Raw genomic sequence first — 13,601 nt, forward strand, 5'->3', positions numbered from 1 at the left:
AATACTGAAAAAAAGAAGCCCTGTGTTTGGAATGAACGTCAACATCTGGAATAGGGAAGAGGCCCCCAGCGTCCCGCTGGGTCTGTGCATCCACATCTTCTCCTCACTCTGTCCTTACATACACTATAAGCCTTGGAACCCCTCTTGAAAGCTCATCTCTGGGTCTCATTATCGTGCTGGCTTCCCTTCTAGACAGTCTAAACTTCCCTTAATGTCAAGTTGGAAAAAGCAGCTCCTCACTTCATCCTGTCCTAATAGAAACACTTAAAAAGTTGACTTCTGCCATTCTACTCTTAACCTCTGTTCCCAAACCGGATGGCAGTGTACTCCTTCAGAAGACCCAGGAGCACACACACACACACACACACACACACACACACACACACACACACACACTCACCTCAGGTCCTGTGAGTGATGTGCACGGCTGGCTGTGTGAAGGTGGTCAGTTCTCTTTATAGAAGGGTGCTGCTAGGCAGGCTCTCTCACCATTCACCAGTAGAGGAGAGGATACCTGTAGATGGAAAAGTTCCTGGCCCAGCTATAGACCTTATGTCAAAAAGTCAAGGTATACAGGTAAACAAGGCTTTGTGGAGATGTATATATATATAAGAGGGCTGGAGGAGGGACAGATGAAGAAGGGGGAGGTGGAGAAATGGAAATGGGTCATACTTACCTAGAGAATTACTTCATCACTGCCTAGTCACCCTTTCCTCTAAGACAGAGGTAAAAGCAAGCCCTCGGGTCAAGTGACAATGGGCTCTCAGTGATCAGGGCCTAGCTTCCTTGAGCTTCAATCGCTATACCTACAGAACTTAAAAAAGAAGAAGAAATTGTACACCCCCCCACCCCGAGGGCAAGTGTGCAGAGTGATGCAAAAGCCAAGCAGAGGGACTTGTATTGAAAGAATCCAATAGTTATACCCTATTGGTGATGAAACGGAACTCACAGGTTGAACATAACCTATAATTACCTCACCTTTAATTCCTTTGGGCCAAGAATTTGAGGAAGAGTTGCCTGACATGCAGGTAAAATACCTATGGTCCCTCAGCCAAAATAGAACTCTTCTTTGGTTCTAGAAACCAGGAGGAATACAGACGTGTGGGCTTGAACAGGTAATAGACAGTTGGGGTAAGGGGCAGCTAGGAGGCTAGTCTGGATGTGTGCTTTGCCACTGGGAATCATCCAGGGAACACAGGCAGCATGGCGTGATGGGAACACCAGTGCAGTGGAAAGACCTGACCACGTATCCAGTTAGCTGAGTGGATCAAAAGCACCCATGAGAGCAGGATTTCCCAGAAGGAAAGTCCCTTCCTACTGTGGAAGAAAATGCCAAGACACTGTGAAGAGAAGACCAGGTAAAGAGAGAGGAGGGAAGCTGAGGGGAAAGTGTAGCCTCTTCCTGGCAGCCACAGTCCCAGGTGACTCCTGGCAGGGGAGGAAGGCAGGTGAGATGAGCTGGTACAGGACAGGCTAGATCAGAGGCAGAAGTATGGATAAGCCTGGGTAGGCTCCAGGATACCCACCTGGTTTGGCTAAGGAAAAGAAAACAGGACATGGCTAGTGTAGGCCAGTGTAGTCTAGGCCTTATCCTTAATGAATCTCCCAAAGCGCCAGTACCTGAGAAGAGAAGACAAGGAGCAAACACAGAGACCTTGGCCCAATATCCACTAAGACTGCTAGTCTTGAACACAGGCTCCTGTGGGCAGAAAACCTGGATGAGGGATGGGAAGGTAGCTCAGTGGTAGAGCGCTTGCCTTGCATGCATGAGCTCCTGGGTTCCACTCCTCAGCACCACATAAGCAGAAAAAGCTAGAAGTGGCACTGTGGCTCAAGTGGTAGAGTGCTAGCCTTAAGCTGAAGAGCTGAAGGACAGCGCCCAGGCCCAGAGTTCAGGCCCCACGACCGGACCACCGCCCCACAAAAAAAAGAAAACCTGGATGAGTGAAACCCCAGACACACAGTCTCACTCTCTAGCTGTGGTCTAGGAACTAGCAGCAAGAACATCTGTTGTTAGGAACACAGATTTCCAAGCCCTTCCTTAGCAGATACCCTCAAGTTGATTCTATTGTTCATTAGACTTCTAAAATCCTCTATGTAAAGCCCATTAAAGGGCTTCCTCTGACACCTTGCAGAAGGGAAATGCTTCCTGTAGGAAGGCTTCTAGAAAGGATTAGAACCCAGGCCTCTCCGTGGGTAAATTTTTGCCCCAGGAGGTTAGTCTGCAACATTTGAGGTCATTTTTAGCTGTCATAACTAGACTGGATGCTACTGACCCATAGTGGAATAAGTCAGGAATGCTATACTCATTCTATGAGGTATACCCATCACCATGGAGAACTATGTGACAGGAGATGTCAAATCACGGGGTTTACAGAGAAGCTGTGGCTGTGGGGGGAGAAAGCTTAGGAAAAGAACAGAGAAGGATAACAGGTTAACCTATACTGAAAGAGAGGCAGTGACCCAGGTGGGTATGGCCTGGCCCATTGGCTCCATCCTGGGCCAGACCAAGACCTGGGGCTCTTCTAATCCCCAGCAGAGGATAGAACATGGGGAATTCCCTCCACAAAAGTACTGACTGAAAGGAAAGCTCATCGGAGGATAGAGTTCCCCAAACAAATGCTGGTGTTTTGTTTTCCAAAATGCTCCTGGATTTAGGTCTTTCATTTGAGTGATCTTATGCCACTCCTGTCCTTTATTTTTCTCCGTTGAGCCTGAATTTTTCTGTTTGGAAAATAAATCTACTCTCCTCTCCTAACCTCTCCACAGATTCCTCTAAAGCTATAGGCTAGGGGAGACTTCCTCATCCTCTTTTGGATCCAGCAACCAAAAAGTCACTCTAAACCTGAGAAGTAATTAGCACATCAATTAGAATTTCCTCAAAGCCAGAAGGTAGGAGAAAGTTACATTACCATCTTTTTCCAGTGAACTGTGAGTTTAATCTTTAAAAGAGATCTTTATCTCCCTACAGGGCTGGGAAAACCATAGGGTAATGGATGTGGGCTCCAACCTTTTCCCCTGGTCCTAGTTGGAGTTACTCCAGGAGCAAGAATGTTCTGCCAGGTGATCATTCACAGACTGGCCTCCTTAGCTTGGTGCCTTGATAGCGTGCTTTCCCCAATGACATACATCAAAGATGAGAGTAAACACAAACATACATCATCATTCTACAACCATACAGTCTCTGAGACAAATGTTCTCAGTTCACATTCTCACCATAGTGTGTGTGTGTGTGTGTGTGTGTGTGTCAGTGTGTGTGTGTCAGTGTGTGTGTGCGTGCGCATGCACACACACTGAGGTTTGAACTCAGGGCCTGAACACTGACCCTTAGCTCTTTCACTCAAGAATTGCGCTCTACCATTTGAGCTACAGCTCCACTTCCAGCCCTTGGTGGCTCATTGGAGAGAAGAGTCTCTTAGATGTTCCTCCCTGGCTGGCTTCAAACTGTAGTTCTCATCTCTGGTAAGTATCTTTTATGCTAATGAGATGTTCCATGGTTAGGGGCTCCTGTGTAGCTCAAGATGGGATTGCTTGCCAGTTGATAAAAGGATTAGAAAGTTCAGTGCCACACCCTTCCTCTCCACCTTCTCCCAGGAATGAAACACCTCAGGGTAGGGGAGCAAAGTTGAAGACTGAGTTGCTCACCCAGGGCCAGTGATTCAATCAGGAATGGGGGGAGCAGAGCTGATGGCTGAGTTGCTCACCTAGGGCCGATGATTCAATCAAGGATGCCTACGTGATGATGTTTTCTGGAGAACTCGGAAGGGCAGGATCAGAGCTTCCCACGGACGAACTAGAGAGGAGAGGGAGGTCCACACCCCTTACATCGAAGCGTCTCTTCCATCTGGCTGTCACAGTCCTATCATTTCTTTTGGGGGACCGGTCCCAGAGTTTGAACTCAAGGCATGGGCACTGTCCCTGAGCTTTCATTCTTAAGGCTAGTGCTCTACCATTTGAACCACAGCTCCACTACCAGCTTTTCATTCATTCATTCATTCATTTTTTTGGTTAATTGGAAATAAGAGTCTCACAGATGTTCCTGCAAAGGTTGGCTTCAAATCCCGATCCTCGGATCTCAGTCTCCTGAGTAGCTAGGATTACAGGCATGAGCCACCAGCACTCGGCTGAGTGCATCCTTTCATAAAACACTGATATCTGTTAAGCAAATTGTTTCCCTGCATTCTGGGAGCCATTCAACCCTTTGATGGGAGCAGAGGAAGATACAGGGAGTAGCCTTGATTTTTAGGTGTTCTTCCCAGGCCCATGAGAGCCTGCACTTGCAGTTAGTGTCTGAAGCAGGGTGCCTTGTAGACCTTAACCAGTGGGCTCTGATACTCTCTCAAAGTAGATAGTGTCAGAATGGACTATAGGATAACCAGTCCATGCTCACAGAGAACTAGAGAATTGGGGGAGGGAGAGAAATACCACAACAGAATAAGATTACAGACTAGGTAGACTTTCATTTTCATCTTTGCACATTTTGCAAAATTTGCCTAAAGGAAGTGCACACCTGCCTACCACTTTAGAGAGACGGAGGTTTGCATAAAAATTTCACCTAAGGGGTGACATTGTCCAAAAAAAAAAAAAAAGGAAAGAAATGCACTCTTTACCTAACTTACATAACTGTAACCCCTCTGTACATCACCTTTATAATAACAATTTTTAAATATTTAAAGAACAGTAAAAAAAAAAAATGTCACCTGTTCAAGGCCACTTGAAGTCATCCATACAAGCTGTAAGGAAGTTCTGTCACCCCTAACTTGTTCTCTCTCTCTCTCTTCCCCCCCCCACATATACACACTAATATCTTGGATGTCATCTGCTTCTCTAACACTGCATAGCACAACACAGTAGCTTGTGGAATAACCAAAAACTGAGATACTACAGGTGAAAGCATTCAGACTTATTTCAAATCCGCACTTGGTTGGCTTAACCTCATCACTTGAATGAAGAATTTTAAGCCAGATGAAGTGAATTTTTTGGGGGGGGGTCCGGTCGTGGAGCCTGAACTCTGGGCCTGGGTGCTGTCCCTGCGCTCTTCAACTCAAGGCTAGCGCTCTACCACTTCTGGTCTTTTTTCTTTTTGCTTATGTGATGCTGAGGAATTGAACCCAGGGCCTCAGGCATGCAAGGCAAGCGCTCTACCACAGAGCCACCTTCCCAGCCCCAGATGAAGTGAATTTTAAGCCACTTGGAAGGTTGCAGCAAGTTCACAGCCAGTCTGGGATATATAACAAGACCCTATCTAAAATTAAATTTAAAAATTAATTAGTTAACATAATTAATTTAAAAGAATGTATTCTCGATATCATATCCACTTGAAGGCACGATAGACACTGTAGTTGTTCCCTCATGTGTATAGCTCTCCTCCTTTTGGAATACAGGAAAACTGCACTTGCAGGTGCTCTAAGAGGTAATCTTAACCTCCACTGAAGTCAGGGATGGCCACGTGACTGTTTTGACCAATGAAGTAGATACAAGTGTTAGCAACATGAGTCATTGTAGGTGGATGGGAACCACAGCCAGCAGAGTTCCCCATCTCTCCTTTCATTGAGTTGATAGCATTATGGACCAAATATTTCCTTCAGCCTGAGCCCTAAGTAAGACCCTGGGCTAACATCTGACAGAAGAAAAGTCAGAGACCACTTTTGTTGTTAAAAAGAAGCAAAAACAAGCAAGCAACAACAACAAAAAAAAACTCACTGAAAAATAATAAACATTCGTTACTGTAGTATTACTTAGCCTAACCTGACTAATGCAGAAGTCATGTCAGAGAAGAGGACTGAACTGCTCTAAACATGCTTAAAATGGATTTAGACTCCACCAGCAAATCAGTTTAGATTCCTATAAACAGCAAAACAATTTAGATTCCTGTATATCACTCAGACAAGACTCTTTAGAGTCTTTAGACTCTTCATCGCTAACACTTTCTCTGTGCTAGTATGACACCTCCCTGTAAGTGACAGAGATTCTCCTTTCCTTCTTGAATGGAATGCACTGGTTTCTCCTGAGGCACAGAGTTAACCATGCATTCAGCAGGATGGGGTTGGTGTCCTAGCCTGGTGCTGACTACTTTATGGTCCTGCAGTCGCCTATGCAGTTAAACGAGGGTCACACAATGGGGACAGAGATTCCAGAGCAGATGAAGAAGAGATGACTGAAAGCCATCTCCTCTTGGTAACAGTGATGTAGGCAAACTTCCCTTTGCAGAAGCTTAAGCTACCAATAAAAACTTTAGTACAAACACACACACACACACACACACACACTACATAGCTTTTTTTAAAACAGGCAAAGGAAGGCAGGTGTAAGCTTGCCCTAGAATAAAAGAAAATAGAGAGTGTATCCTCAAAAGAGGCTGACATCTAATAATGATGTTTGACCTGCAGAATGTGGAGTTCTTACATCAACATCTCCTTTTTATTTCTTCTGGGTCCTTCACTCCAGCCTCTACCAGATCAGATCCCAGGAATCAATCCAAGTCCAGAGCAGAAGATACTTCTAGCAATCATGGAGTCGGGCTTCTAGTCAGACTCTGCCTTCACCATCCAAAAGGATCCTCCTTGAAAATGGCATTGCTCAAGCAAACAGAGGCAAAGTGTTTTCCTCTGTAGTGTTATTTCCTACCTGGAAAAGTGTCCACCCCTTTTCCCAAGCCTGAGAGATGGCCTTTCCAGATAATGGCTTCAGTCTAATTCTTGACTGAGTAGACTCGGTTTGCTCCTAATTAAAGAACGTTAATCCAGACTAGCATAATTTGCATGCTGTCTCTGTAGCCTGGGATTGAACTTTAGAGATGAGAAATCAAGTTCTGCTAGTGTGAACACCACTGTCTCATAAACAAATTTCTTGCCCTAGACTGCTTTGATAACTCCCAAAGGGGTGTTTCTCTTGAGTCCATGAACCAAACCAAGTCTCCTCGGGCCAGCCGAGACAGCTCCTGCAATCCCCACCTGCAGCCCCAGCAAGGATGAGCACCCAGCTCCACACACAGGCTTCTCTGTGCCCATTTGCTCCTGCCAAAACAAATACATAAAAATTGTCTCATTCTAAACAGCGTTTGGGGGCCCAGAGTATTAGGGAAGTAAGTGAAACCCCTTTCTCCATTTGCACTCAGAGCCCTGCTTGACCTCCAGGGTCACCCCAAGGCCCCCAGAATGGTGGTTTGAGGGACATTTCCCATAGGCTAGGATGCAAACTCATGGATGTTGGTGCCCTAGCATTGAGACTACTCCACCAAGCCAAACTGCTTTCTTAATCAAGGGGAATTCTTTGACAAGTAGGATTGCCCCATGCCATCTGGCTTCTCTATGATCAGTTTGTCAGCCAGGTCCAGGGTTGTCTGAACTCTAAGTGTGAACAAATTCAAAACTGCGTCATCCAGAACATTTCTTCAGATCGATAGAAATTCAGTGAGAGCAAATCCACTCATTGGGGGAGGGAAAAGGGGGTTGTCCTGCTAGCTGTGGTGCTTGTAAGGCACAGACAGGGGCAGTCCAATGAACCAGCTGATTGTGTAATGCTTGATGAAGAACATCTACAATTGGGCACTCACAAAACCCAGGTGAGATGGAGCAGATAGCATTATCTCCCGATTTTTGGATTCGAAAGTCAAAGTAAAGTTTAGTGACTTGCCCAGACTCATAGAGTTAGAAAAAAAAAAAAAAGAAAGAAAGAAAAGAATGATCTGGAATTGACCCCAGATCTCTTTCTGCAAGTCTAGGTGTGCAGGTAGCAGAAAGGTGAGCTGGAGAGTTCACCCCCCCCCCCCCCCACCATGGAGTCACACTCTGCCTTTTCATCCTGGCTGAGCAACTCTCTAGCTGTGTGGCCCTGAGTTCGTGGATCCCTTCATTCCTCAGGGTGTCAGTTTCCCCATCTGTAAACTGAATGTGACCACATGCATTTGTGAAATTCCAATGAGAGAACACAAGCAAAGCATACAGAGGGGAGTTTGGCACGTTGGTAAGCACGAGAAAGGGAGAAATCTGAAAAGGGAGAGTGCCTATTACAATATCACTTCTGTTGTTTTTTATTTCCTACCATGTGTACACAGACAAAATGACCTTTGATCGTAGATGCTGAATGACTATAAGCAATTATTTTTACCATTACCTGCATGATTTTAAAAGGACAAATTGTTGACAAATAGCCCTCTTCGCACCCCAGAAGGGCAGTGAAATATATGGTTGTTAGTTTCAAGTTTCAGGGAGTCTGCAAAGTTGATTTAAGACAACAGTAGTCTAACCCCAAATAAGTCATATGAGAATATTGTGTGGAAACTTGAGGACCATAATCGATTGAGCAAGCTTTTTCTAGCCTAGCAAAAGTAATAAAAGGAAGTGAAAAACAAGACACATTCCCTTAAATAACAATTTCTACTTGCTCCTAATGTTCACTAATCCAAAAATGCTTTTGTTCCATCCTTTCTTTGAGACAGTCTCACTATGTATCAAAGGTTGGTCTTGAATTTGTGACCCATTGCTTCAGCCTCCTGAGTGCTGTGATTATAGCTGTGTGCTAACACACTTACCTCCTCATTTTAATTATTTTTTGGATTTTCAAGGTGAGGCTTGCTTCATGCTAAGGCCAGCATTGGCTCAACTCTTTCTACTTGTGCTTTACCCAGTCACTGGAGATGACAGGAATGAATCATTTTGCCCAACCATTGTGTTTCCCTTGTAGCAAGGATAACAGACAAGTACCACTGCACCCAGCCATTGGTTGAGATGGAGTCTCCTGAAGTTTTGCATGCAGGCTGACCTGAAGCCTCAATCCCCTAGTCTCTGTCTTTCATGTAGGTAGGATTACAGGCATGAGGCACCATGCTTGGATAATTTTTTTCAAATGGCTTTATTGAGATGTAATTTACATAAGTTCAGCTTTTCAAGGCTTACAATTTAGTGGAGGGGGCTGCATGCATACTCACGATTGGAGTACAAGTACCAGCTAATTTTAGGACATTTTCATTAAGAAAGAATCTTCATACCATTAGCAACCACTCCCCATTCCCTACTCCCTACAGTTCTTAGCTACCATTGGTTTCCTTTCTCCCATTGTGGGCTTGTCTACTTGGAATGTTTCAAATGAATGTGGTCATACAACATGCAGCTTTAAAACTTATCCATGTGATAGCCTGTTATCAGTATTGCATTACCTTCTTATTGCCGAGTAATAGTCCATCTATCAGTTGAAGGATATTTGCATTGTTTTCACTATTTGGCTGTCAAAAAGATTCATGCACAAGATTTGGTGTGAGCACGTCTTGCATTCCCTTTTAACACACAGATGTGGGATTGCTGAATCCTATGGTAACTCTGTCTTTAATATGTTGGGGAACTGCCAGGCTGTTTCCTCAGGTTCCTGCACAACTATACAATCTCACCAACTGTGCATGAGGGTTTCTGCTTCGCTCAATCCTCAGTAATATTTACTACTCTTTATTTACTACTCTTTATATACTACTCTAATATTTACTATCTCTTTTTTATGTTCAAGCATCCACATTGTGTGTATTGCTGATGCATTGTGGGTTGATTTGAACTCCTTTTCTCCTCCCTCCCGGCTTTTCAGTGTTAGGGATGGAACCCGCACCCTGGTGCATAGAATCACGTACTTCAGCTGCCCTTCAGCTGCTTCCTTGACTTGATGATCTTAATGACTAATGATGTTGACCATCTTCTCATGCGCTTGTTTAATTTTCATATGTCTTTTCTTGGAAAATGTTACTCGGTCCATGCTACGCTGTTGTATCCAAGTTGTGGGGGATTTTTTGTTTGTTTTTGTAGTACTGAGGTTTGAACTCAGGACTAGGCAAGTGCTCTACCACTAGAACTCACAAAATAGTCTGTCCTGGTTCTTAGTCCCTCCTTGGACCAGAGCTCAGCACAACTCAGTACACAGCCTATGACAAGACCCTACCACCTTTGCCTCCCCCGCCCTCACCCCTCCTTCTGAATCCAACTGGCATCTCAGAGAATCAGAATGTTTTCTGTGACTGGTATGTTCCCTCCCATTTCTAACATGTAGTAAGACTGAGCATGTTCCGGGAAAGCCATGAGGGTTCCCACAATCCATGGCTTCTAGGCCTCCAGGCCTCAGAGTTTCTACCCCGTTAAGCAATTGATTCACTGACAGTGCTGTCACCTTTCCTCTCCCTAACCTTCTAGGGAAACAGGGGAGAGACTGGATTCAGTCATTCTTTTGCTGTGTACTGTCCCCTGGGAGCAAAGCCCAGGGTGAGAGCAGGTCAGTATGACAAGGCCAAAGCTACTGAGTCATGAAAAAGTTAGCGAAAGGCCTTCTATAAGTAAAGAGCAATTTTAATTTTTTTTCTTTTCCCCAAACTTATCATTCTCTTGCTTTTGAATTGAGTCCTTCTCAATAAGGTAGTGTTACTGTGTGCAGAGGTTAAATAAAGTAGGGCAGATTAAGAAGCTGAAAGCAGGTCAAGCATGGTAGGTCTTGCCTGTAAGAACCTCTGTCATTTCTAAGAAAGAAAGAAAAAAAGGAGGGGTTGGGAATGTGGTTTAGCGGTAGAGTGCTTGCCTAGCATGCATGAAGTCCTGGGTTTGATTCCTCAGTGCCACATAAACAGAAAAAGCCAGAAGTGACACTGTGGCTCAAGTGGTAGAGGGCCAGCCTTGAGCATAGAGTGGCTCAGAGACAAAGCCCAATCCCTGATTTCAAGCCCCAGGACCAGCAGAAAATTTAAAAAAAAAGGGATTTGGTAACACCAAATCATTGTGGAAAGGAAACACAGAGGTGACTATTTCTATTATTTCAAGTCAATGGCATTTGGACCTCATTCATAGGTGTAGGGTATCTCTCCTGAGGATCCAACTTTCCCCAGAAGAAAGGTTTACACAGCCTCCTATTAAGATGGACTTACCTGAAATACTGAACTCAAAGGTGTAATACAGGAATCATGTAGACTCCATCTTGTGGCCTGATCCAGCAGAATCTACTATCTAGAAAAATCTAAGATTGTGGATCATCTATCCCATCCCATTGAGTTCTTCTGTGTGTGTTTTTCATTTGTTTATTTTCATGCCAGTACTGGGACTTGAACTCTAGACCTGGCTGCTGTCTCTTAGCTTTATCTGCTCAAGGGCCATCACCCTACCACTTGAGCCACAGCTCCCCTTCCAGCTTTTTGGTGGTTAGTTGGAGATGAGTGTCACAGACTTTCCTGCCTAGGATGGCTTCAAACTAGATTCTCAGATCTCAGTATCATGAATATTTAGGATTACAGATGTGAGCCATCAGGTGTCCAGTGCCTGCCTCCATCCCTTTGGTTTTACAAATGAAGAATAGAAATAAACAAAGATTGATCCAATGAAAAGAGGCAAACATTATGTATTCATAGCTTGCTGGGGTTATCGGTCCCATCGCCTGCATTCTGGAGAAGACTTCAAGACAGGCAAAGAAGCAGTAGAAACTTTGGAAACTTTGCAGTAGAAACATGGAAGGTTTCAGATGTTCTATGACTGAGGTCTGCTGGCTGGCCAGGAAAGCCATAAGTAGGTTGACTAGCAGCAGAACATCAATGTGACTGATTAGGGATACATATTTGGCTTGCTCTGGTTAGTCCTATGTTTGGAAAGAAGGACGAAAATGAGGAATGTTGTCAGTTATGAAGCAAGTTCTGGCCATTTGGGGCCAAGCTACAAGAGTTACTACTTCCTAGGTTCACTGAAGTAGAGTGTTGTCTAACTTCTCACAAGGCTGACATAAAGATGGCGGCAGGCTGGCTTATCAGACTGGATATTATAGAAACTAAGCTGGTTTCTTGGGCTAGTTGCTGTAGATTGTAGGTCAGAGTGGTTCTTAACCATCGTTTGGCCTGACCATTGTCAGTTGAGTCTCTCCCCAAATACTGAAGCAAAGAAAGGAAGTGGCTCTTCCAAGATCTAATAGCTAATTGCAACCAGAGCTGATAGGTCAGTCTGAGGGCAAGCATATTTAGCTTATCCTTTCCAAGGGAACACATATTCTGCTTGTTAAGGAAACATGGTTTAGATCTGTAGGAAACTGAAATTCATTAACACAGATGGCATAGAGATAAATGAACTGGGAAGTGAATCGTGAGCTCCCTGGCTTGGCAGGAAGACCCTGCACTTTTCCCTGACATTGCCTGAGATAACAAGGGTCAAGTAATTTCTGTCTTGGGCATCCAGTCAGCAAAGAATGGTGGTAAAAGCATGGTTCTCTACCTGCCAACCTACAGACATATTTTCCCTCCACCATTGGTAGCGACGCCTTCAGTTCTCTCATCTGTGAAGAAGTAGTCTTAACTACTCTCTCATCAGGCTATTGTTAAAAAAACAGAAAAAGCAAGCAGACACTTGCGCTCATGTGGAACAATGCCTTACATATACTAAGTGTCTACAAATTAGCTATGTCACATCAATCCCATGCAGTATCCTCATTTTACAGATTAAAAAAACAAACAAACAGGTTAGTGATGGCATTTGTCCAGAATAGTAAAGGTCAAAGTCAAGATTTTCATTCATGGTGGGCACTGAAGGCTCACGCCTAAAATCCTAGCTACTCAGGAGGCTGAGATCTGAGGATCCTGGTTCAAAGCCAAGCATAGGCAGGAAAGGCCATGAGACTCTTGTCTCCAAGTAACCAACAGAGAGCTCGAAATGGAGGTCTAGCTCAAGTGGCAGAGTGCCAGTCCTGAGCTCAAAAGCTGAAAGAGGAAGCCCAGGCTTTGAGTTTCAGCCCCAGTACCCACACACATATAAAAAAGATTTTCATAGCCAGGCGCTGGTGGCTCACGCCTGTAATCCTAGCTACTCAGGAGGCTGAGATCTGAGGACTGTGGTTCAAAGTTAGCCCGGGCAGGAGAGACCGTGAGACTCCTATCTCCAACAAACCACCAGAAAAACCGGAAGTGGCGCTGTAGCTCAAGTGGTAGAGCACTCGCCTTGAGCTGAAGAGCTGAGGGACAGCGCCCAGGCCCAGAGTTCAAGCCCCACGACCGACAAAAAAAAAATAATAATAAAAAAAAAAGATTTTCATGTCTCTAGAGAACAAAGCTCATTATTTCTTTCTACTATGCTTCTGAGCACAAGACGCCATTACTGGGAAAGAGGAAAGCAGGGTGGGTGCATCGTTAGGGTTGTAACATCGGTTGTGCCTGTATTCGGGTCTTAATTATGTTAGCTGTAAACTCTTGCACAAGTTATTTACCAGCTCTGGACCAGTCATCACTAAGAGTAATAAAACTACCTACCTCATAGGACCCTGAGGATCAAATAACATAAAGCCTGTGAGACCCCAGTGCAAAGCCTGACTCTAGGTATTTAAGAAGTGACAATGGTTATTTAATTTATAGTACTTCTCATTATCCTCAGGGGACAACACCCTAGGCTCCTAGTAGATGACTGAAAACAGAAGATATCTAGAGTTGTCCCTCACTTATCAATGGCAGTTAAGGGGCCCTGACCTTCCCAAGGATGCCCAAATTCATGGATGTTCAAATCCCTTACATAAAACAGTGGCGTATTTGAATATAACCACACAGGGGGTTTCAATCACCAGTGTGCTTTCAGTCACCTCTAGATTGCTTATGATACAAAATGCAAGGAAAA

The sequence above is a fragment of the Dipodomys spectabilis genome, unplaced genomic scaffold (genome assembly GCF_019054845.1).
Source record: "Dipodomys spectabilis isolate Male_0828 unplaced genomic scaffold, ASM1905484v1 ptg000069l, whole genome shotgun sequence".
NCBI lineage: Eukaryota > Metazoa > Chordata > Mammalia > Rodentia > Heteromyidae > Dipodomys > Dipodomys spectabilis.